Source organism: Sapajus apella, unplaced genomic scaffold (genome assembly GCF_009761245.1).
Source record: "Sapajus apella isolate SASKATOON/1434 unplaced genomic scaffold, GSC_monkey_1.0 scaffold33, whole genome shotgun sequence".
NCBI lineage: Eukaryota > Metazoa > Chordata > Mammalia > Primates > Cebidae > Sapajus > Sapajus apella.
Genome location: NW_022436973.1, coordinates 10,396,757 through 10,404,680, shown reverse-complemented (window position 1 = coordinate 10,404,680; position 7,924 = coordinate 10,396,757).

The window sequence follows — 7,924 nt, the reverse complement described above, 5'->3', positions numbered from 1 at the left end:
CCCAAAGTGCTGGGATTACAGGCTTGAGCCACCGCGCCCGGCTGCCTCTTGCTTTTTAAAATTCTCATTGCTGTAAGAGATTTTTTCTCTCGGAAGTCTAAGGCCTGGCCTGTCTGCTTGTGAAGCCTTTTCAGGGCATTTCCTCCTGAGAAATACAGCAGGACAGTGCTTGGCAGATGACCATGGGGAGGTTTTTTTTTTTTTTTCTCTTGAAAGTGTGGTTCTTGCTTCCTTTCTTCTTTTTTGAGATAGGGTCTCCCTCTGTTGCCCAGTCTGGAGTGCAGTGGCACGATCTTGGCTCACTGCAGCCTTGACCTCTTGAGTTCAAGCGATCCTCCCACCTCAGCCTCATGAGTAGCAGGGACTGTAGGCGCATACCACCATGCCTGGCTAATCTTTGTATTTTTTGTAGACAGGGTCCCCTTATGTTGCCCAGGCTGCTCTTGAACTCCTGAGCTCAAGTGATCCACCTTGGCCTCCTAAAGTGTTGGGATTACAGGCGTGAGCCATTGCACCCAGCCCTGAAAGTGTGTTTCAAAGGCAGTTAACACGATCTCAATCTATAAAATAGTCTAAAATTGTCGCCTTTTTTTCTCCCTTATAAAATTCTATGCCATTAAAAATGAGTCAAAAGGAGACTTGCTATTTTCAGTTGGAAATAGAGTTAAATGAGCAGACGGTAGTTTTTTGTAGGATATGTAGAGTCATGGTAATAGATGCTCTGTAAACCTAACCTGATGATTTGACAAGGGTTGCACCCCTGCTTAATGGTATGATACGTCCCTTGAAATTTAAATACCTTTAGAAGGAATTTGACACCATATGTATTGATCATCTACAAGAAGATACCTTCCAGGAGTGCAAGGAGTTTGTGAAGATACTCTTGGCTGCTGTCAACTGAGAAGTTACCTTGGTAAGGAGAGAAGCTGATACTGTGGGTATCTTTGACCAAGTGCATTGACCTGCCTCTTGAATTGGAAGCACATACAGTCTTTGCTGCTTGGTTTGCTTGGCAAGTTCTGTGTTGCGTGAAGGACAGGTAAACAAATGGGTTATCTGGCTTGATTTGGATTTAAGATTCATTCTTTGTGCTGGTGATCCTCAGACTGATGGGCTTCAGAATCACATGGGGAACTTGCTTGACATACTGTATTTATAAAAGTTCATCACCAGAGTTTCTGAGTTGGGAGGTTGAAAATCTGCATTTTAACTTGGGTCTTATCTATATGTCTGCAATTTTAAATCATAATTCTGGCAAGGGGAGCCTCAGACATGAATCCTCTTGCAGGTCTGTTGTGCTTTGTGAATTGTGAGCTATTTGACGTCTTGTTTTACCTGCAAAACATGATGATGATTTTGGCTGAAGTGCCTCTCACTGGGTATTTGTTGGGATTAGAAGGGGCAATGGACCAGAAAAAAAAAAAAAAAAAAAAAAAAAAACCCACAAAGCTGAAAAGCTCTGTACAGACGAGGCATTATTTATGGCACGAGTTCTTTAGATGTGGTCTGAAATTCTGTTTATAGATTAGAAAAAGCTTAGGACAGACAGGGCTTTTGTATACTGAGAATTTGGGAGGGCATTCCTTCAGATAGGGTTTGGGTATTTTGTAACATAAGTGACGTTCTATTAATATTTTTCAGCATGGTAGTATGGACAAGTAGAACTCCCTTCTGTCTTCAGGCTATTGTTTTTATCCTGTTTTTGTTTTCTTTTAAATGAAGATTCAATGTCTCAGATTCATTGACTTAAAAACCCATTTTTCTTTAAGGTTTACTCTCTAGAAGGGTTTTGAAAAGGAAGTAGTTTTCCTTTGCTCTAGCCAAGGTGATGTTCTGTAGTTTTTAAGGATTGCTTTAGAAGATTGAGTATAAAGGAGTCCTTTTGTGATTTTGACCAGAGTTTACTGCAAAGTCCTCAAACAAAGTGCAAGCTTTAGTCCAATCAACCTAATCAGATTAGCCTGTTTGCATGTGGGTGACCCAAATCTGACTGTTGACAACAGAGAACTTTGCTTTGAAACAAGCTGAACCTCAGTCTGTGATCAGTGTTGTGAGGCACCACACATTTTTCTGGTCTGGCACTGTTGGAATATGTCCTTTTTTTTTTTTGAGACAGTCTTGCTCAGTCACCCAGGCTGGAGTGCAGTGGTGCCATCTTGGCTCACTGGAACCTCCACCTCCCAAGCTGAAGCAATTCTTGTACCTTAGCGTCCCGAGTAGCTCGGATTACAGGTGTGTTACTCCATGCTTGGCTAATTTTTGTATTTTTAGTGGAGATGGGGTTTTGCCATGTTGGCCAAGCTAGTCTCGAACTCCTGTCCTCAAGTGATCCACCTGCCTTGGCTTCCCAAAATGCTGGGAATACAGGTGTGAGCCACCACACCTGGCTCTATATCATACCTTTCAATCCACACATTCAGTTTGTAAAATTTTAAAACCAAATGAGTTCGTATTCATTTCTGTATCTTCATGACGCTTCTTTTTTTCTCTTCATTTTCACATGTGATGGTATAACTGAGTGTTCAGAGTTCTTCTCTGAAAGCCTGAAGGGGAGGTCAAGAGATCAAAACCATCCTGGCCAACATGGTGAAACCCCGTTTCTACTAAAAATACAAAAATTAGTTGGGCATGGTGGCATGTGCTTGTAGTCCCAGTTACTAGGGAGGCTGAGGCAGGAGAATTGAACCCAGGAGGTAGAGGCTGCAGTGAGCCAAGATGACTCCAGTGCACTCCAGCCTGGTGACAGAGGGAGACTCTGTTTAAAAAAAAAAAAAAAAAAGCCTGAAGGGATTCTGTACTCTTATATTGAGCTTGACTATAGTTAGAACCATTAACCTAGATGACTTCAGCCAAATTATGTCTTGTTTTTGTTTTTGTTTTGTGAGAGGGTCTCCTGCAACTCAGGCTGGAGTACAGTGGCGCAGTCATGGCTCATGGCAGCCTCAACTTCCTGGGCTCAAGCTGTCCATCCCAGCTCAGCCTCCCTAGTGGCTGGGACTGTAGGTGCACACCACCCTGCCTGGCTGGCTAATTTTTTTGTATTTTTTTGTAGAGACAGGATTTGCTATATTGCAGGCTGGTCTTAAGCCCCTGGGCTCAAACGGTTCACCTGTCTCTGCTTCCTAAAATGCTGGGATTACAGGTGTGAGCCACTGTGCCTAGCCCAAATTGTTATATAGCTGTAAATTGTGACGATCTGTTTCCCCTTTGGCTTAATCTGATTTGGAAAGTAATGTTACCTTAGTCCTTGGAGTACAGAAGCTTTCTCTGTACTCTATTGAGAGTATCGAGTAGCTTCATTAATTTGGTTATCTAGGTGAGCAAGTCTAGCCTTAGAGTCAAATTTCTAGGCTCCTCAATCTAGAACCTTAAATCTTGAGGAGTGTGTGTGTGTGTGTGTGTGTGTGTGTATCAAAATTTAAATAACTCTTGTTTCCCCAGTATTGGAGGCTCTCAGGGTCTGGAATGTGAAATGGAAATAGCCTTCATAGACTTGTTTCTGAGTATGAGGAGAGGCAGTTCTTTGTCCTGTGACCATTTGAAAGCAAACCAGATTACCAACCAAATGCCTAGAACTTTGTAAGTGGCATCAAGAGATAGAATTGTAAAATGATCCATCAGCAGTTTGGGACTGGGCACCGTGGCTCATGCCTGTAATCCCAGCATTTGGGAGGCCAGTGCAGGAGGATTGCTTGAGCCCAAGAGTTTGAAACTAGCCTGGGCAACATAGCAAGAGACCCTGTTTCTATTTAAAAGATAAAAAATGTTTAAAAAAAAAGCAGTTTGGAATTCTACATATCTTGCCTTATTTACTTTTTCAAAATTTGTACCTTAATTTTTTTGTGGTTGACTTTGAGTGCGTTCTTGCAGTCTGAGGAGAGTGTTGGTTAGGCTGGTGTAGGAATGAGGCAGAGGAGGAAGAGTAATTTATTCCATGTGCTGATGGCTTTCATTTACTTTCCATTTTGGCGGTAGAGTGGGATGTGGGAAGCTTTTGATAGGTGAGTCAATCTATCAAGGTAAATCTTAAAGCTGGATTTATGGCTTTTACTAGTTACTCTGTCTCCACTGGAGACAGATGTTTTTAAGATTTAGCTTTAATGGATGATGCACAAATTGCAATGCAGACTATTGAATTTAAATCCAAGATCAAGCATACAAGTGGGTAGACTGAACATATGAAGGGGATGTGTGGCTGGTACCCATCTCTGGCCTTTACTGAAATAAATGAGGGAGACAGTGCTGTAGGTGGAATGCAATGGACCGAGAGTTAAGACCACTTAAGACCAGGGTCCTCTGCTAGTTCCTGCATCTGAAATCTGCAGAGCATGGCTTTTTATTGGCTCAGTGAGATGAGTCCTTCTGGTTCAGAAAAAGTTACTGAGGTCTGTAAAAGCCAGTAGGATACTGGAACAAGAAAGAATAGGAGTGTGCACAAGTCCCAGCGAACATTGTGAGTAGAGGCTAATTGTCACCAATGAAAAATTGGTGAAAAGCACAGTATCTCAACTACTTTTGGTTTTGACTCTGAAAGAGGAGGCTTTGACAGGAGGGATAATACAAGTGGCCCACCACCTGTTTGGCTTTTCCCCCACAGGTTGCAAGCTGTAGGGAGGGCCTTGCTAACTGTAGTACCTCCGTCCCCGAATCATCTAAATGTATTTTACCCAGGACTTGTCATGGTTTATCTGAATGACCAGCTTCCTTTCCTCTTGCTTATTTATCATGTCCATATTTATATTTTTCATAATGGGGCCTGTTTATATATTTTGAAATACTTCTAGTGATTTTAAGATCCAGCATAACTTCAAGGTCATCTGGATTTGGGCATTCTACTTAAGTTTTCTAACCTGACTTAGTCTTTTTTTTTTTTTTTTTTTTTTGAGATGGAGGTCTTGCTCTGTTGCCCAAGCTGGAGTGCAGTGGCTCGATCTCGGCTCACTGCAACCTCCACCTCCCATGTTCAAGTGATTCTCCTGCCTCAGCCTCCCAAGTAGCTGGGACTACAGCTGCCCATTACCACGCCTGGCTATTTTTTTTTTTTTTTGTATTTTTAGTAGAGACAGAGTTTTACCATATTGGCCAGGCTGGTCTTGAACTCCTGACCTTGTGATCCACCTGCCTAGGCCTCCTAAAGTGCTGGGATTACAGGTGTGAGCCACCGCACCCAGCCTTTTTTTTTTTTTTTTTTTTTTTTTTGGGGTATTTTGTATTTTTTTTTTACAAAATGTGAGAGTTAAGCTTGGGAGAATGAAATAAGCTATTGTGTTTTTTGCAGGCAGCAATGGGATACCGCAGTATGTCCCTCCCTCCCCCTTAATTTTGAAGCCTGAGAGAAGTAATACTTTTTTTTTTTTCTTTTTTAGTAAAGATGGGGTTTCACGATGTCACCTAGGCTGGCCTCTAACTCCTGAGCTCAAGTGATCCACCTGCCTTGGCCTCCCAAAGTGCTGGGTTTACAGCCTGAGCCACCATGCCCAGTCCAAAGAAGTGGTAATTTTAAGATTCACTGTAGAGTGAAATAAATTTATTCTTAAAAATTTCTGAGAGTTGGCTGTGTGTAGTGGCTTAAGCCTGTAATCCAAGCATCTTGGGAGCCCGAGGTGGTGGATCACGAGGTCGAGAGATCAAGACCATCCTGGCCAACATGGTGAAATCCCATCTCTACCAAAAATACAAAAATTAGCTGGGCTAATTTTTAGTGGTGGCTTGTGCCTGTAATCTCAGCTATTTGGGAGCCTGGGGCAGGAGAATCACTTGAACATGGGAGATAGAGGTTGTAGTCAGCCGAGGTCGCACCATTGCACTCTAGCCTGGTGACAGTGTGATACTCTGTCTCCAATAAAAAAAAAAAAAAAATTCTAGGAGTCTTTAACTCTCTGACCTAATATCCTAATATTTAATATTTTCCCTAGTCATTAAGAAGTGCTTTTTGTTGTTGTTTTCCAGGCAGGGTCTCGCTCTGTCACCCAGGCTGGAATGCAGTGCAGTGGCATGATCACGGCTCACTGCACCCTCAACTTCCTGGGCTCAAGTGATTTTTGATTTTCCCACTTCAGCCTCCCAAGAAGGTGGAAGTGCTCATCTAATTTTTTAATTTTTGTAGAGACAAGATCTGGCTGTGTTGCCTAGGCTGATCTCAAACTCCTGGGCTTAAGCATAAGCAGTCCTCCTCACTTTGCCTTCCAAAGTGCTAGGATTACAGGCATGAGCCACTATTCCTGGCCAATAAGTGCTTTTGTTTGTTTGTTTGTTTGTTTGTTTTTTAAGTAGCTGCTGAACACATGAGAATCTGCCTTTTTCTTGAATCATGGTTTTTTGAAATCATTGGCATCTGAATCTGTAGCTCTCTCTGGCAGTGTTATGTGGTTTTAAATGTCATGTGAGCTGAGTTACTGACCGCAACCTACTGCCAGCTGAAGGTGTGATCCAGTGATACCAGTCTTGAGGGTCCCTGCTAGTTCGAGCAGTCAGTTACTTCTCTCTTACTTATTTTTGTTTGAAAAAGAAAAGGCTCACTTTTTGGCTATGGAGTTGCATCTTGAAATTTTTGACAAATTGCATAGATCTAAAGCAGAATACAAGTTTGACATCTTAAAATCACAGTGTTGGGGCTTGAAAGGACAATATTGGCATTGCAGCTAAGTGGGAGTGTGAGGAAGTGCCTTCTCTAGGGCAGGTAATTGCTTCTGTTAATGTGAGCTGCTCCCTTCCAGTCAAAATTTCCTTGGCATTAGCAAGTGATGCCTGAATTAATCTCAGGTAGGACTTCTAACTCTGCAAGAATTATTTTTGTGCAGAGGTTTAGGAGATTTTTCTTCTGAATGTCCTTCTTCTCACTTGTTTTATTGTTGCTGTTTTTTTTGTTTTTTTTTTTTTAAATAGAGACAGGGTCTCACTATGTTGCTCAGGCAGGTCTCAAACTTTTGGGCTCAAGGATCCTCCTGCCTCAGCCTCCCAAAGTGCTGGGATTATAGGCATGAACCATTGTGCCTGGCCCTGTTCCTATTTTTATTCCTTTTTTTAAAAGGTGGGAGTTTTCTGAACTTTTCCTTAATTAAAAAGTGGAATGCATCTTATTGTTTTCCTTTTTTTACTCATGTTTCTTTCCAGGGAGGGAAAAACATCTTTATTGTGACAGAATTTAACATATTTTAGGCCATATTAAAATATTGATAAATGTATGAATCAGTGAAGATAGTTTATAGTGAAAAATATATACCATTTGATTAATAAATGTATGTTATTGGAAAAATGAAATTGCTGTAAGGATTGCTAACATTGTATTGGAAAATGAATGTGCTAAGCTAAGAAATGGTGGAAAACTCATATTTAGGGCCATCAACCTTTTTTTTTTTAAATCCCTTCTAATTTATTAATATCTAGTCTAATAAACTCTGATTTGTAGGACTTCTGTACCTTTTTTGACTTTATATTCATCCACTCTTAATATTGCACACTATGACAGAATCCTTTGTCTCCCTTATTGATGAAATGGAAGCATTTTTTATTTTTGTATGTTGGTGTTCTCAGAGTGGTGAAGGCCCAGGGAGAATGTTTTGTTTGGTGGTCACTTAGCATTTGAAAATATCCACTTCCATGTGAAATGTGATTTAGCTGGGTGTCTTATAAAATCTGGAATCCAGGCGGGGCGTAGTGGCTCACACTGGTACTCCCAGCACTTGGGGAGGCTGAGGCAGGTGGATCACAAGGTCAGGAGATCGAGACCAGCCTGGTCAACATGGTGAAACCCCGTCTCTACTAAAAATACAAAAATTAGCTTGGCCAGGCGCGGTGGCTCAAGCCTGTAATCCCAGCACTTTGGGAGGCCGAGGCGGGTGGATCACGAGGTCAAGAGATCGAGGCCATCCTGGTCAACATGGTGAAACCCCGTCTCTACTAAAAATACAAAACATTAGCTGGG